Raw genomic sequence first — 18,671 nt, forward strand, 5'->3', positions numbered from 1 at the left:
AGTAAAATTGGAAGGCCACAATTTGTTAAAGGGGTGGCATGCCTTCTTGTGGAACACCAGGAACAAAACCTATAAACATTTTAAAAACCACATAATAAGAAATTCACTGATTGGCATTTGGTTCGAAATTAAAAATAAACATTATATGAAGGTTCCCGGCTGGATATCTGCATTGGAGGCAGCAATGCACCCCAACACACTAGCCCCCCATAAATTAATAAGATATAAAGAATTACTGGACCCCCAAGGAAGATTAAAAACACGGCAGGAACTCAGGGAACAAGGCATAGAAATAGATTGGTGGCCCTACCTACAAATACAAACTAGATACAATAAAGACAATGAGGAAGGAGGAATCGACATAAATCCCAACCTACTAGACAAATTATTAGGAACTAAAGATGGAAATTTGATTTCAAAGATTTACAAATACTTATTAGAATTCGACCTAGCAGAAAATTTAGTTAAAGGACAAATGATAGCTTGGGCAAGGAATATTGGCAAAAATATACAATTGGAAGAATGGGAAAGGGTATGGGAAACCAACTATAGAATAACAAAATCCGTAGCATATAAGGAGAACCACTACAAGATGTGGTACAGATGGTATCTAGCCCCTGCGAGACTGGTGAGGATGTATGCAAATCTTAATCCAACGTGTTGGAAATGCAAGCAAGCACAGGGAACCTTCTTTCATGTCTGGTGGCTTTGCCCAAAAATTAAGAAATATTGGATAAAAATAAAAATTTGGATATCAGAAATAATTGCAGAGGATATTGAGTTAGAACCAGAATTTTTTTTGCTAGGAATGCTTAAACCAAACATTAGAAAGGAAAAAAAGTACCTAATATTACATATAATTATGGCAGCTAGGTTAGCCCTAGCACAAGCCTGGAAAACAGATCAATTGCCAACAGAGCAGCAAATAATTCAAAAAAATTACACATGTGCAGAAATGGATAGACTAACGTTGAAATTGAAAGATAAGGAAGACTCACAGTATTTTAAGATATGGGACAGTTGGTATGACTGGATAAACCAATGGAAAAGAAGGTAAAGTCAAAATCTAGTAAGAAATTAAAAGTAATAATTATAAACCGTCATTAAGGAAAAAAAGGGAAAATAAGTTTTTGTATATATTTGTCCTTATATACATTATATATACTTTGTTTGTTGTTTGTTGATATTGTTGATTGTATTTTAAGGTTGTGAATGTTTTATACAATTTTATTTTTTTAAATCTAATAAAATTTGTTTTTAAAACAAAAAAAAAGGATTATTCTCCTGAGTCAAAGAAAACTCTTTTCTCCAATGGCACACTTTTATGGCCAAGGCTCGTTCCCAATTCCCCTTCTAATTATTAAAATCATGATTATTTATTCTCCTTTGGACAAGGTTCATGAGATTTCCACCACCACAATTAGTGGCCAATCAATGTGACAACAAATGGGACAGAAAGCATGTGATAATGTGATTTGTAACAGCCTCCTGTGATGAGATCAGAGTTTGGGGTAAAGCTGGGCAAATACTGTAGCAGTCTGAAATTGCAGATACCTCTTCCAAATCTGGGAGCAAACTGGACCTTCTCCACTGCAGTTATGGTCTTTCTGTGATCTCTGAGATTTAGCTCTGTGCTGAAGAAAGAACTCTAGGAAGGATCTCCTGCAGTATACTGTATGTCAAATGTTGCTGCTGCTGCATATACAGCTTTTTCTGCTTCAGTTTCTGTCTCAAATTCCCTGTGCCAGTACACTGATGAAATGTCCATTTAAGGTGATAATAGAAGAAAACGAGTGGTTCCATTACTACAAGCCAGGAGACTACTGGATTACGGGAATAATGTCTGGAATGGTATCTCTATTGTACCAATTTTCATTCTCAAAGCCTCCAACCCACCAACTGAAAAGGTAATTGTCAGCTCGTCCAAGGATTGTGGTGATTGATTTTACCTGCTCCAATGTCTTTTCTTTTTATATATACAGTATATATATAAAAAAAATTAAATTTTCTTTTAATACAAAAAATCGCTCTTTCAGTAAACAGTGTATCGTCTGAGTACATATTTTTGTGTCATGACAATTAAAATTTACCACCATATTCATTATTTGCATCTATTTTTATATTACTACTAATATTTAACATACCTACTATTATAACATTTCTCTTCTTAACTTATTTGTCTTTATAATACTTTGCTTTCATATTTATTCTCCACCCATTGATAGAATAACTCCTATGTATTATAATAATCAGATGTTTCCTTTCCTTTGATTGCAAGTGTTTATCTATTCATTTCTGCACATTCTAATATTTTCTTAATCATATTTTCATCCGTAGGGATCTCTTCACTTTTCCAATTTTGTGCAAATACTAGCTGCAGTTATTATATGAATAATCAAGTATACATTTTCTTTACTATAAGCTTCTGGTATTATCCACAACAGGAATAGTCCAGGTTTTAAATCGATATGTTGCTGCGTCATCTTCTCCAACCACATACCTCCAATGTCTTTTCTAGGAATGATTTCCTTTCCCCTATTCCTCATCTTGAGAACGGCAAGTCACTATTGCTCATCCCAATTTGCTTTAGAGGAAAGGCTCCTGATGATTTTGTAAAACCTGAGTTTGCAAAGTTTCTTTTTCAGTTCTTCCACAACTGTCAGCCTTAACACTGGGCAACACTGGGCACTGCCAACACTGTCCCATGATAAATCTTGCCTGGATGAGGCTCTGCCTGCTTTCAAAATGACTACCTTGATACTCTGGAGAGCCAGTAACATATTTATTCATATCTATTTTATTTTATTTTATTTTATTTTATTTTATTTTATTTTATTTTATTTTATTTTATTTTATTTTATTTTATTTTATTTTATTTTATTTTATTTTATTTTATTTTATTTTATTTTATTTTATTTTATTTATTTTATTTATTTGTTTATTTATTGTATTTTCTCCCCACTGTTGTCTTCCCCTTCCTTACCTTTATTCTATAATTCCTACCACCCTCTCAGCTCTTTCTTTCCACCCTTTAACACTTTTGCCACTTTTGTGGTTTCCCTGTTCCTTTTGGTTTAAAGAAAAGGGATACTTTTTAAATACCAAATTCAAGAAGGGGAGAGACTTTATGGGATAAGTTAATGTTTAGTCGCAGAGGAATCACATTAACTGTAGTTAACTGTAGAATATAGGACAATCACTCTAAAGTCATGAATGTTGTTGTTGTTAGTCGCGAAGTTGTGTCCAGCCCACTGCGACCCCATGGACAACGTTCTGCCAGGTCTTCCTGTCCTCTACCATCCTGTGGAGTCCATTTAAGCTCACGCCGACTGCTTCAGTGACTCCATCCAGCCACCTCATTCTTTGCCATCCCCTTCTTTTTTTGCCCTCCATTGTTCCCAGCACCAGGCTCTTCACCAGTGAGTCCTTTCTTTTCATTAGGTGCCTAAAGTATTTGAGTTTCATCTTCAGGATCTGGCCTTCTAAAGAGCAGTCAGGGTTGATCTCCTCTAGGACTGACCAGTTTGATTGCCTTGCAGTCCAAGGGACTCGCAGGAGTCTTCTCCAGCACCATAGTTCAAAGGCCTCTATTCTTTTGTTCTTAGCCTTTCTTATGGAAGCCATGCATATTTTGCAGCAAATCTCTAGATCTAAAGAAGACTTGCTAAAGAGATATCCATCTTCAGATAGGTAATACCACTTCCTAATCTAGCACTTGAATCCAACTGTTAGTCCTCTCCAGGGTGATATAACAGGAAGAAATCATATCATACGGTCACAACCTATACATGTACACTTGGTAGCATCCCTTATTAGCATTCTTGAGGACTGGAAAGATACGGATCTTGTATAGTTCTTCTGTGTAACTTTAAACCTCTTCTTAATCTCTTCTGCTTCTGTTTGGTCCCTGCCATTTTGGTCCTTTATCATGTCCATCTTTGCATGAAATGTTTCCTTCATATCTCAAATTTTCTTGAAGAGAACTTTGGTCTTCCCTATTCTTTTGTTTTTATCGATTTCTTTGCACTGTTCATTTAAGAAGGTATTCTTATCTCTTCTAGCTATTCTCTGGAATTCTGCATTCAGTTGGGTGTATCTTTCTCTTTCTCCCTTGCTTTTCGCTTCCCTTCTTTCCTCAGCTATTTGCAAAGCTTCCTCTGACAGCCATTTTGCTTTCTTGCATTACTTTTTCTTTGGGATGGTTTTAGTTGCTACCTCTTGTACAATGTTGTGACCCTCCGTCCATAGTTCTTCAGGCACTCTGTCTATCAGATCTAATTCCTTAAATCTATTTGTCACCTCTACTGTATATTCATCAGGGATATGATTTAGTTCACACCTGAGTGGTATGATTTTAATTACATTTTATGGATTGTTGTGAATTGATACGAGTGATATATTAGCTTTGTAAATAGGTAAGTGAATAAAATGAATACTTTGGTTTTGCAAAAAATTATTCTAAGCAGATTGAAACAGTTACAATAGTAAGAAACCTTCACACTTTCTTTTTGAGTAGAAGAAGGTGTGGAGGTTTCTTACTATTGTAACTGTTTTCCTTGGCTGGCTACTGAACTATAAGAATAATTTTCCTCATTTTTTCCTCCCAAGTCATAATGTGGAGAAAATGAAAGGCAGAATCAGTTCTGGTGATTTTGATAGGATTCCTTTGATCAGTGATGGGATTCAATTTTTTTTAATAACCTGTTCTGTGGGCGTGGCTTAGTTGGGGTGTGTGGCTTGGTGGTCATGTGACTGGGTAGGCATGGCTAGCTGGTCATGTGACCAGGTGGGCATGGCTATGTGCATAGGGACTACCCAGAGGGCTGAAAAAGTCATTTCTGACTGGTCCTCGCACTTTTGACCGGTCATCATTTATGCCCATTGCAGCATTTTTAATTAAATTAATTAAATAAAAATGACCTGCTGGAGTAGTCGGAGGCAGTCTGAGGCGGGCATTCGGGCTGGCTGCAGGGCAAGGTGATACAACCAGGGTAGGTAGGCCGCTGCTGCCCAAGTGGGTGACAGGCGCAGGCCTACAGGGCTGGCTGCAGGGTGAAGCGATCGGATGTCTGCAACCTTAAATACTCAACCTTAAACACATGTAAACACTTAAACACAACCTTAAACCTGGGTGGGCATTGCCAACTCCATATCACGTACTCCCATCCAGGTTTTGTGCCTCCCAGTATTTTCTTTTAAACAGGTATCTCTGGGTGTCTCATCTCTCTCATCTTTCTTTCTTCCCTTCATCTCTCTTTCTCCCCCCTCTCTCTCCTTCATCTCTCTTTCTCTCCCCATTTCTCTCCTTCATTTCTCTTTCTCTCCATCTCTTTCTCCTCTCCCCCTTTCTCCCCTTCATCTCTTTCCTCCCTTCTCTCCTTCATTTCTCTTTCTCCCCCCTTTCTCTCCTTCATTTCTCTTTCTCTCCATCTCTTTCTCCTCTCCCTCTTTCTCCCCTTCATCTCTTTCCCCCTTCTCTCCTTCATTTCTCTTTCTCTCCATCTCTTTCTCCTCTCCTGTCTGGGCAGCAGTGGCAGCGAACCTACCGCACCATCGGGTCGCCCCTCGGCTTGGAGGCGGCACCTTAAGTCTGCTCCCCACTGCGTGTGCACCCACCCGACTGCGCCTGCAGCCAGCAGCTCTTGTTGCTCTTAGTGAGCTTCGCAATGGGGCAGATGGCGCCCCTCCTCCTCCTGGAGCCCATTACGATGCGGAGCTTCGGCTGCAGCCTGGGCAGCCAGTCAGGGGTGGGTTCTAAATATTTTTACTACCGGTTCTGTGGGCGTGGCTTATTTTGTGGGCGTGGCTTGATGGTCATGTGACAATTCTTTAGGATTTAGCAGAGGTACTGGTCTACCAGGCTTTTAACTGGTAGACCAGTAGCCCCAGATCCCCTTGGGATCAACCTGCAGCTCTCCCCTGCCTCCTAAGGCGATGGAGCGTGTGGGAGGGGATGCTTTTTAAGAAGTCACAAGGAGGGCTGAGAGCTGGTTTCTGCCCCACAAGTAAGATTTGGTCCAGAACCAACCCCAGCATGAAGGTCTTTTATTTGCTCCTTGTACTCCTTGTCTTTGCATTTTTAATAGGTAATAAATTAAATTTCTGATGACGTAAAAATAGCTCATAACTCACCTTTCTAGACAGCTATTATCATGTCTAAAAGCAAGATACTCTTCTCCATTTTTAATCTGGAGTACCATTTAATCCAGAGCCTTTTAATTCCAGAAGTCCAAGTTTAAAGAATGGACTTCTGGAATTAAAGCTCCATTTTTTAGCTAAAACTTAATTCACACCTGTTAGTTTTGCTTGAGCAATGTGAACAATTGACAGTGTGATTCTCCAAAGGTCTGAAAAATATATCATTGATTTTTCTTTGGCATTTAAACTAGATAACCAATGTGAAAAAGTGCATCAAGGAAGGACTGGAAAGCCAATTCATACTGAACAGTATTGGGTTTTCTGTTGTTATTTGAATAAAATGAAAAGAAATCAAATAGTGGTACCTAGTGCGGAAAAAGAGACGAAATAATGGGTCATTCTCAACATTCGAATTCTCTACACTTAAAATATATAGAAATTATTATGGTTAAGTGAGTTTTGCCCCATTTTACGATTTTTCTTGCCATAGTTCAAATCAAAGATTTCTGAGACCAATGTTGAATACTTAAATTTCAGTAGTCACCAATCCCAGTCTTAAAATGAGTTTAGAATCAGTGGGAGTCACTGATAAGAATGAACTAACTAGCTACTGATAATGAGTCCAGTCCTGCATTTCTTTTCCTTCTGTCCAAGTTTTGCAAGTACTTTTTCCAGGTATATGTTTTATTTCAAAGTATACAAACCATTATTGTTAGGAAAAAAATGGGCCTTCCAAGCAATTTTAAAAGACACTGTCAGAATGACTCTGCTCTCAGCCCCCATTGTGGCTCCTTGAAAAGCACCCCCCCCCACATATGTAAATGAAAAAAATAAGCTTAAAAATCCTAGCCTTTTAAAATTGAAAATATGGAGAATTGGTTAGCTTGCAAAAAAAAAGAAAGAGAAAAGATGAATGAGAAGCAAGAGAAACAAGGATGTTGCAATATTTCCAGGATCAGACTCAATAAGATTAGCAAGAGTTAAAGATTTAACTATATATTCTTTTATTTACAATAGGCATTCTATATTCACTGAATATTCACAGATAGAAGCAAGGGAAAGGGTGTAGGTAGCTCCTTATATATACAATGGGTGGAGCTATATGTGGGAGTGGTGAATTATGAATACATTAAGAAGTGAAAAATAAGTTAACCCCTGATACCCTGTTTGTACACTATTTACACATTAGAGAATAAGGCATTTATATCTGACAAATCCCCCTCTAAATGCCGATTCGTTATACAACACCAGTTACACTCAGATTCAGGACAATACAAAACATAAAACTTAGAGGTTAAATATTTGTGCTGCTTAGAAGGTAAAGGCTTTGTCAATATATCAGCTAATTGTTCTGAAGTGTCGCAATGCACTGCTTTAATAAATCCATCCTGAGATAATTGTCTCACATGTTTAAATTTTATATCTATATGTCTGGACCTTTGTCCAATGGCATCAGATCTAGATATTTCAATGGCTGCTTTATTGTCTTCATGCATAACAAAAGGCAAAGCAGGTTTTTTCCAGACATCTGAAATTAAATCATTAAACCATACAAGGTTATTTGCGGCTTTGGATAAACAAACATATTCCGCTTCTATCGTTGAAGTGGCCACTAGTTCTTGTTTACCAGTGTACCAGTAAACTGGACAGTCATTTAAGAGAAATACATAACCAGATGTACTTTTTCTGCATGAGATGTCTCCAGCCCAATCTGCATCTGCATAACACGTAAGCTTTGGTTCTTTATTATCATTAGGTTCTAACATTAAACAAAAGTCTAGTGTACTTTTTAGATATCTTAAAATTCTTTTAACAGCTTCCCAGTGATACATTGTTGGTTTGCTGACATGCCTGGATAATAAATTGAGTGGTAAAGCGATATCTGGTCTAGTCCAATTAGATATATAAAGGAGTGAACCTATGATTGATCTATAAAATGTGTTGTCCTTGAACTCGGGAGAAGATTCATCAGTATTTCTTAGAAAGTCAGTTTGCATAGGAGTATCACAAGGTTTGGCATTGTTTAAGTTGCATTTATTTAAAAGTTCTATGATCTTATCTCTCTGGGTAAGTTTGAATCCCCTTTTTGTCTTATTAATTTGGACACCAAGGTATTTGTTTACCTTGCCTAAAGATTTCAATGAGAAATGCTCATTTAATTTAGTTACAAAAGTTTCTCTTCTCTCTTTATGTTTTCCTATGTATAAAATGTCATCCACATAAATCAATACAAATTCAATGTAATCATCACCCCTCTTGACAAAGAAACAATTATCAGCAGTGGTAGCGTTGAAGTCCATGGTCTTAAGTACTTTTACTAAACAATCATACCACCGTTTACCAGATTGTTTTAGCCCGTATAAACTCTTGTTTAACAACCAAGTCTCATTTCTGTTTGTGTATTGACTGTGAGGTGCTCTTACGTATATTTCTTTATCTAGTTTTGCGTGTAGGTACGCAGTCTGTATGTCATATTGGAATACATCAAGATTGAGTGCTGATGCTACCACTAGAGCTGTTTTGACACTCTCTGTTCTTACAGTGGGGGAATACGTGTCAGTATAGTCCTCCGGATATTTCTGTGCATAACCCTGTGCAACTAATCTAGCTTTGTATAGAGTATTTCCTCCCTCTAAATTTTTAATTTTATATATCCATCTGGTACCAATAATTGTCTTATCTTTAGGTGCAATTGCAGGTGTAAATACATTTAATCCTTGTAAACTTTCCATCTCTTTCTTCATTGCTAATTCCCATTTTTCTTTTTCTTCGCGAGGAAGTTTTAACACTTCCTCATATGTATTGGGTGTTGTTGGTTCACCATCCATGTGCATTACATAATCCTTGTATTTATTTGGCATTTGATTTCTGGTGTTTCTAATGATTTTTTCGGGTTTACTATCGTTATCATGCAAATATCTTGCTTCCTTTTTTGTTAGTGTGTCTGTCTTTATTTTGTGTTGGCTATTTGTCCAAGTCTTGGTTTTGTTTTTATATTTGTTGATATTTTGCTTTTCTATAGTCCCTTTCTCATGAGGTTTTGTATCTTCATATTTATTTGGGAATATTTCATTAAGATGTAATTTAGACCAGTTGGCTTGTTCATGGAACACAGCTGTTCTGGAGACTATAAATTTGTTGTTACTATCAATGAATCTGTATCCTTTAGTGCCAGTCTCATATCCCATAAATCTGAGTCTTCTGGACACATTTTCTCCCTTTCTTCTTAATTGTTTAGGTATGTGTACGTCTGCTGTGACTCCAAATATATGCATGTGTGCTAATTTTGGTTTTCTATTATACATCACTTCATATGGTGTCTTATTTACAATGCTGGACCATGTTCTATTTTGTGTGTAATTTGAGTAATGTAAGGCTTCTGACCAGAATTGTTTGCTTAAGCCAGCATCTTCCAATGTGCATCTAATCATGGTTTGTAATGTGGAATTTTTTCTCTCTGCAATCCCGTTTTGGAACGCAGAAAATGGACTAGATGTGTAATGTAACATTCCTTTGTCTTTTAACCATTGGGAGAATTCTTTAGACATGAATTCGCATCCTCTGTCTGTCATAATTTGTTTTATTTTGATGTTGTGTTGTGTTTCTATGCGTTTGTAAAATTCTTTAAATTTTTGAAATGTTTCATCTTTGTGTTTTAATGTATAAACAAATCCATAGCGGCTATAATCGTCCACTATTGTCAGGAAGTAACGTTTTCTATAAGTGATTGATGGAGTTAATGGACCAACTAAGTCCATGTGTACTAAATCAAAAATTTTGTTAGTTGATCTAGTAGATTTTCTTGGCCTGGGACTAGTTTTTAGTTTTGTAGATTTACATACTGAGCATTCCAGATAATTTTCACAATTTTTTATTTTAACACCTTCTGCGTGTTCAGTCATTTTTTGTACTACAGGAAAACTGGCATGTCCTAACTTCCTATGTAAGATGTGAGCACACTCATCATGAATTGGTTTACCTATTTTTGGCTTCTTATCGTTGTGTGCATCTGTGTGATCATGAGATATTTTACATTCATCATTGTCACTGTTGCTAACATTCTCATCATCTATTTCAATACAATCTTCCATATTTGAATCAATGTTATGTAACCATTTTTCTTTTGTTATCAGATAAGGTAGGCCTCCTTTAATCACCACAGTGCCTACATTTATTTTATTCTTTTCCAAAGTTGCCTTTCCTTTTGAAAAGACAATGTTAATGTCAGAATCTCTGCTTAGTTTTATGGCACTTAATATGTTATGAGGTATTTCAGGTATTAGTAATACCCCCTCTATTTTTCCTAGACCAGGCAAGGTTACATTTCCTCTACCTAATACTTGAACCTTTTCTTGGTTAGCTACCTTAATTACAAACTTATCTTCTGCAAATGAAGACAATATACTTTTGTTATTGGTGGTGTGATTAGTTGCTCCAGAATCAATAAGCCAATTATTGTTCTCACTTTGCTGTGTGTTAGTGTTGTCTTGTTTATTTAATCCATTCAGTGAACCAGATTTTCTATCCTTTGAATTGTCTCTGCCCCCTCTATTCTCTCTGTGATTTGGTGGGCTCCTATATCTATGCCTTTCTATGGAAGGCTGTCTATAATCGTATTTGTTTCTGTATTCTGATCTATATCTTTCTTTTAAAAATTTTGGGCAATCTCTTCTATTGTGTTCCCTGGATCCACAATTATGACATTTAAATGTTCCACTATATTTTTCTTGGAAAGCTACTTTCCTATATGGTTTGTGTTCTGTGTGATTGTTAGAACGATTCCTTCTTGAATTATCTTCTGTTATCAATTTGTTGGATAGACTTTCTACGGATAAATATCCTAGATTGATTGTGTCTAAATGTGACATAAAATTGTCCCATGATGGATCAAGTGAGTTGATAATAACACTTTTCATTGTTTGGTCTGAAATCACCTCCCCCCTCAAATGCAGTTCAGCTCTTATTTTGTTCAAAGATATTAAATGTTCACTTATGGAAACCCCTGGTTTTACCCTAGACGAAAAGAAATCTTTAGATATCCTTGTGGTGGTAGCTACACTGTCACTGTGAAACAAATTAAACATGCATTGAATAATTTCTGAAACAGTCAAATTTGGCTTAATGCTGTGATACATTGCAGGAGACACACTAGATATTATTAAGAAAAAAGCTCTATGGTGTAAACAATCTATTTTTAGAGTCCAAGGTCTTTTTGGGGGACTAGTGATAAAAAACAGTAAGTTTTCCTTCATAAAGACAACCTGGAGCTGTTGATACCATTCTTGTAAATTAATGCCATCAACCCTTAGTTTTGGGAAGTCACTGGGTAAATTTCCGACATTATTGGGTCCATTTATTACTTACAACCTGAGGTAGTCCGTGGTCTCGTAAATGCAGAAAATTGCAAAACGGCGTGGGGATGCTCGCTACGAGTCTGCATGGTCTTCTCTCCAGTTCATGTCTTCCTGGACCGTCAGCGTAGTTTCGCGCATGCGCGTTGTTCATTTCTTCTTCGGCGTCGTCGTGGAAGGTTCTCCCCATTGCGGCTTGCTCGCTCTGCTCCTCTTCAGACGAGTCGGTCTCTGGTTCGACTTTGGGAGTCCTGACGACGGTGGCTGCTCTTCCTCTTCTATTGAGAGCGTTGGTGCTTGCTTCGGTCTGCGGCGTAGGGCGGTATCGGCAGGGCTCTCTGGGTTCAGGCGTCAGCGCTCTTGTAGTCAGGATGGGAGCGGGCAGGTCTTGAGGCATTGGCTTGCTCGCTCGTTTCTTCGGCATCTTTTTAGTAATTTTCAGTTTTGGCCCAAATGCAGCAAAGAGCGTTTTCATTGCTGATTTTATTTGGTGTTTTGTTGGATCTTCCTCACTTTCTGGTTCTGATTCTTCTGAGGTGTTTGAATCTTCTTTTTCGTTTTCGTTGTCTGATAACATTTTTCGCGCCAGAAATTTTGAATTGAGTTTGCTGATTGGCTCTGCTTCGCTCATCTTGGAGGTCTGTTGAAACCAAGATGGCTGCCATTCAAATTTTCACGCGGGATCATCGTTTTTCTTCTTTGTAATGATTTTCTCCGCAATCATATCACTCACTACTTTTGGGTCTTTAGGCTTTTCATTAGTGATGTTTTTCTCTCTCGCTGCTCCGCTGTTCTTCAGCATATCTTGGAGGTTCGCGATGAGGCTTTCATCATTCTTCTGGCTTTTTAATAGTTTTAATATCTCTGACCTGAGTTCGTTATTCTCTATTTCGATTTCCTCCTGGTCATCAATTATTTCTTCGTCTTCAGTGGTGTATTCTTCGGACTCTCTCGAAATTGCGTTTGTGGATTCGTTGATTATTTCTTGTTCCGTTTCCATTTCTTTGCTGTAGGCCCTGGTGTTGGGCCTATCTTTCTTAGACATTTTAAAGTTTTTTATTGAGTCAATTAACCATCCTCTGCTACCAGTTTGTTGCAATATTTCCAGGATCAGACTCAATAAGATTAGCAAGAGTTAAAGATTTAACTATATATTCTTTTATTTACAATAGGCATTCTATATTCACTGAATATTCACAGATAGAAGCAAGGGAAAGGGTGTAGGTAGCTCCTTATATATACAATGGGTGGAGCTATATGTGGGAGTGGTGAATTATGAATACATTAAGAAGTGAAAAATAAGTTAACCCCTGATACCCTGTTTGTACACTATTTACACATTAGAGAATAAGGCATTTATATCTGACAAAGGAGATAATATTGAAAAGGAAATAATTGGGGAAAAAAAGATAAAGATGATTACACTGGGTTCAATAGAAAAAATAGAATAAGATGAAATATACTGCTAAAAATTAAAAAGATGAGGGGAAATTTTGAGAAATATACTTGATAAATGAAAAAAAGACCGGGGACTCCATAGTGGAAAATATAAAATTGAAAATGAATACAGCAATAGAGAGGGATGAAGGAAGGAGAAGAGAGACGGAAGAAGGAAAGAGAGAAAGGGAAGGAAGGGAAGGGAGGAAGGAAGGAAGGGAAGGGAAATTAGAGTAGGAGTGAGGGTAAAAGAGGGAGGAAGAGAGGAGGAGAAGGAGAAAGGAAGAGGAAGTAGGGAGGAGAAAAAGAGGGTGGGGGGAAGAGAAAGTAAGAAGGAAAGAAAAGAGAGTGGTGGTAGGTTTGAGGAGAAAGATTGCTGTACAATAAAAAAGATGAAATGGAAGAAAGGCAACCCCAAACAAATATAAAGATATTAAGATAAAGAATGAATTGTTAAACTTTAAAGAATAAAAGAGAACAAATATGAATAAATAGCAATAATTAGAAATACACCTACAAACATACAATGTATTTTCTTTGAACAGAGTATTTGGCCGGTTCACAAATTTAAACAGTGTTTAGTCATTTCAATTAAATTTACAATTTCTATATTTCCTTTTTGCCATATTTATTCATCTATTTTTTTTAAAAAAAAACAATATTACCCTTCATCCTCATCTCTAATCTTAATCAAATTCAATTTTTCCCTTCTATTCTATATTATACCCCTTCCCATTGTCATCAATTTTTATATCCATCCTCACATTGGTTAATTATGTAATATTACAGTTGTTTAATTCAACATTTTAATATAAATCAATTAGTTATATAACTATCTTTTTTGTATATTAATCAACATGAACATAAATATTCCAATTATTTCCATGCAATCAATTTCTTACAAATCAATTAATTATATTTACCAATAATAATAAACCAAATAATTTCCCCTATATTTAATTTAATTAATTTAATTAATTCAATTTATATGTGGCCCCTCTCCGAAGACTCAGGGTGGCTTTCCTCCAAACCACAACTTAACCATTTCTGCTTTCAACACAATATACAATTAATAGAATCTCAATTATTACAATTCCCTAGTTAAATAGAGCTATTTTTCTTTTGTGTTTTAAAATCTTGAACTCTCCTCTTTTGCCCTAAATTTCCCATTGTTTGCACCTACCTGCCACCCCTTGCCTCTTACTGCCCCCTAAGGCATCCCAACGCCCCCCAGGGGGTGATACCGCCCACTTTGGGAACCACTGGTCTACTCATTTGTTTTCTTTTAACACTGATCAACTGTAGGGCGGCCCTTTGAAGCCCTGCGGCAAGAGTTTAAACAGTTTTTTCCCCTCTAGCCAATCAGCTGGGACTCAGGAGGCAATAGATTGGGGGTGGGGGCAAATTAAAGGTAAGAATAACGCGGTGGGGGGTGGGGGGTGGGGGGCAGGGGCCAGAACCGGTTCGGTGATGTCATGTCGTCACTACTGGCTCGGCGGGCCAATAAAATTACAAAAAAACACCGAACCATTTGTTAAATTGTTGGCTCGCCTGCCCCTCACCCACCACTATTTATTGGCAATAAATAGTGGTGTGGAGGGGCGGGGCAAGGGGCGGTGCGAGCCAACAATTTAACAAACGGTTCGGCCAAAACATCTAGAACTGGTAGAATCCCACCACTGCCTTTGATCCTGACATAATTTAATTGAAATGTCAACTCACAAAGCATCCCTGGCCTGCTCTCGAGTTGCCATAGGCAAGGGGGATGGGAAACCGACAAAACAGCACACCAGACAAAGACAGATGCACATTCCAGACTTAACTCTCTCAAGGCAGCATCCCAGGGTAACCACAGTGGTTTGAGAGGAGTGATCTCTACAACCCGCGAAATTGCTCCATTGACGAATATGATTGATGACACACCCTGGGGGGAAGGAGGAAACAGAGTCATGATTGGGGCATAACTTATGTGGAGTCGGAGTTGGCTTCACTTGGGAATGTGCTGACATGAAACTCCTAATAAATAACTGGATTTCTTTTGAAGCTTGGCTCAAGGATTTAATTAGGGCATCCGTCGGATGCCTGACATGAATAATGAGAAGTTGATTATCTTCATGAAAATCCAAACTAAATTGCTTTTAAGTTGATCACATAAATGGTTGATATAGAGCAAAAAAAATAGATGATGAAATTTCTTACGTTGCAGTAAGAACAACTTCTACCACATTCTGCCCTTCTTGTTGGCTGTTCATGAAGTCAACCAGAATTCAAGGCTCTTACCCAACATCACCCTGGGCTACAACATCTATCAGACCTTTTTCAGTGCAAGAATGACATATGAAGCCATGTTGGATGTGCTGTCTACAGGACAGGAGAACATCCCAAACTACAGATGTGGAAAAGAAAAGAACCTGCTGGCGATTCTTGAAGAGATGGATTCCGAACTCTTTGATCATATTTCCAATGTCTTGAGCATCTATAAAATTCCACAGGTATAAAGACAAATGAAATTAATTCTGTGTTGTAAAATGTTCAGATTTGCCTAGAAGGCAGCAATTGTATATATTTCTCCAAATAAATTGAAAGTCAGAGAGTAAATATTAGAAGAGTGGAAATAATTTTTAATTCAGCTTGCTGGCTGCCTGAAAATAGCCTAGAACCTAGTGGATTGTGATTTCACTGAACTAGGGCTCCATAAAAATCTTGGTTTACGTGGGAAGAACCTGGCTAAAGAGAAATACACATAAAGGCCTACGAAAAGAAAAGAAAACAAATACACACACACACACACACACACACACACACACACAAAGTAGGTATATGCTACATATAAATATATACACACACATATATATGTATGTATATGGGTGTGTGTCAGTCAGATCCACCCACTGACCCTGACGTCATGAGAAGTGATCTGCGCATACGCAGAAGTAAGGCGATCCTGTTGCGAACCAGTAGTAAAGGTAAGTAGAACCCATCCCTGGTGTGTGTGTTTGTATGTGTGAGTGTCTCTATATACCAGTGATGGCTAACCTTTTTGCCATTGCGTGCCAGGAGTGGGGTGGGGTGGGGTGTCCCATTGGAAGTTGACAAATGGGCTGTTTCTGGCCTCCAGAGGGCCTCCGGGGAGGAGGCCATTTTCGCTCTCCTCAGACTCCTAGAAAGGCTGTGGAGGCTGGAGACAGCAAAAAATGGGCCTTCCCCACCACCCCCGAGGCAGGAAACAACCTTTTCCCCTACTTCTGGTGGTTCCAGAAGGCCCGAAAATCAGCTTGCCAGTGGCGCATGTGTGCTGGAGCTGAGTTCACATGCCCACTGATATGGCTATGCATGCCACCTCAAATAATTATAAATTCACAAAGTATATGTGTATACATAAATTGGTGGGTTGCTGCTGGTTTGGACCAGTTCAAGCGAACTGGTAGATCCGGTGATCAGTTGTACCTGCCCAGCTGCACCCGCCCTATCCTGTCCTATATTTCCGTTTTTCTCAGCTCAGCTGATTTGCATGGCATGGTGGATTTCTGCACCTCAGCTGTTTTACTTACCTGGGCTGCCCTAGAATACCCTACACAATACAACTTGAAATTGGTGTATTTTGAATGCTGCACACGTGCACAAAGCACTCGCTTACATAAACACACACACATACATGTGTGGTGGACTAGAAGACTTTCCAGCTCTATTCTAATTGACTAATTGACTGAGTGGATGGGTGACCCACAGAGTTCTAATGTGACCAGAAGGGTGTACTCTATGAGGACCACCAATGAACATCACCCACAGATAATTCAGAGCTCCCTGGTTTCAAAGGGAGCATACAAGACAACAGGACAGAACATCAAGGGAACCAGCAAAATTCAAGCAGTTATCGTTTGAAGTGTCTCTCAGCAGTGTGGAAAGGCCCTTAGATTTACCATCTGACTTTTATCATTAAAACTGGCACAAACTATCAATATCTTTTCTTTCATCTTAGATCAACTATAGTGTCATCAACCAGATGGCTGAGCAAAATCATCATTTTCCTTTTTCATATCGGATGACCCCAAACCAAGAACCTCTATACTCAGCAATTGTCAAGCTGCTCCTGCAGTTCCAATGGACGTGGATCGGCCTCCTTTCTCGGGATAATGAAAAAGGAGAAAAATTCAAAAGACACTTGGAAGTTCTCGCTCTAAAAAATGGGATTTGCATTGTCCTCTCAGGAACCGTCCCAGAAGCAAATTTGAAGACAAGTGCTGGAGAAACTCTCACGCAAAAAAAAAGGAAAATGTTCTACTCTCTTATGAAGAGTCAAATAAAAATTATAGTATGCCAACTGGATTTTCAGGCCTCGGGAATGTTAGCATTAATAATACGAGCAATTGATATGACTAATACATCCGTTGTGGGAAGGGTGTGGATTGCAACAACTTTGACAGCTTCAAGTGTAGATATTTTTTACCACTGGGTTGATCTCCAAAATAAATATGCTTTGTTTTCCTTCCTCATCCAGTCAAAGAGAAGGACTCAGTATGATGACATTAATTCTTATGCATCTATTGTCTTATCGTATGGAAAGGAAGCGTTCCAATGTTCCTATTCAAGTCCTGTGTTATCTAAGAAAGTTTGGAAAAAATGCAGAGAAAAAGAGAATTGGGAATTCCCACCCCCTGATGTGATTGCAAGAATCCTGTCTATGGATTCCTCCAGTATTTCCAAAATAATTCAAATTGTGGCCTGGGTCCTTAGTGCTGCCTCTTCCTCCCAATGGAGTAAGAGGAGAATGCAAGTTGGAGACCATCAACCACCCCAGATTGTACAGCCATGGCAGGTAAGTCTTCTCTTTTGAGGTTCCATTGATTCTCCCCAGGGTTTGGGATTGCTCCGACGATCAGCTGGGAGCAAACCAGTTCACTGCAATGAGCAGGTCAGCCCACCACCCACCCCTGTGCTTTATTTATCTTTATCTTCTCTGCTGATTGGTGCAGCACAGTGGATTGCTGTGCCTCTGCTGCATTACTCCCTAGTGATAACAAAGAAGGTTAATATTTCTAAACCTCCATCCATGTACAATGAGCATGTGCACACATGAAGCACACAATCACAGAACCGGTTGTTAAACTAGCAGGATCCCACCACTGATTCTCCCCTTCCAATTCCTCAATATTAAATTAGATGTAGAAAGGGGTGAGATATTCCAAAGAGTAGTTGCCCAGTTTGTGGTATTTGAGAGTGAGTGTCAACCCTGAAGCTGACCTGACTGTGGCCATTTTGATGCTTCAGTGTTGCCACACTGGAGCTGAGGGATAGGGAGGGGGAAATAGAGATAGCTGGAGTTTTGTAGCCAAAATAAAATATTTTCTCCTGGGAACCAAGGACATTCCCACCGATGACTGGCGAGAGGATGAGTGAAGTTACCAGGGTTATTTAGGTGAGAACTGTGGGAACATTTAGAGTCAGTCTTCACCAGCCTATGCCTCTATGATATGTCCAATAAAACTGATATTTGAGGAACCTGCTTGTCTCAGAGTTTTGTTTGCTATGGGCGTATTATTTGGAACCCTAACATTAAACTGTCTCTAAATGTTTTTTTGTTTTTTTCAGGTTTTTTATTTTTTAATTTTTTAGAAAGATATCAATGTGTGAACAGTGTGGCACCTGAGTGACTTACATTTTGGTACAAGTATACATTTTGGTGGTCTGCAGAAATTTTTTTGCATTTTTTTATATTGCACTAAATCAGGGATCCTCGAACTATGG

Source organism: Pantherophis guttatus, chromosome 2 (assembly GCF_059756535.1).
Source record: "Pantherophis guttatus breed Tessera chromosome 2, ASM5975653v1, whole genome shotgun sequence".
Lineage (NCBI taxonomy): Eukaryota > Metazoa > Chordata > Lepidosauria > Squamata > Colubridae > Pantherophis > Pantherophis guttatus.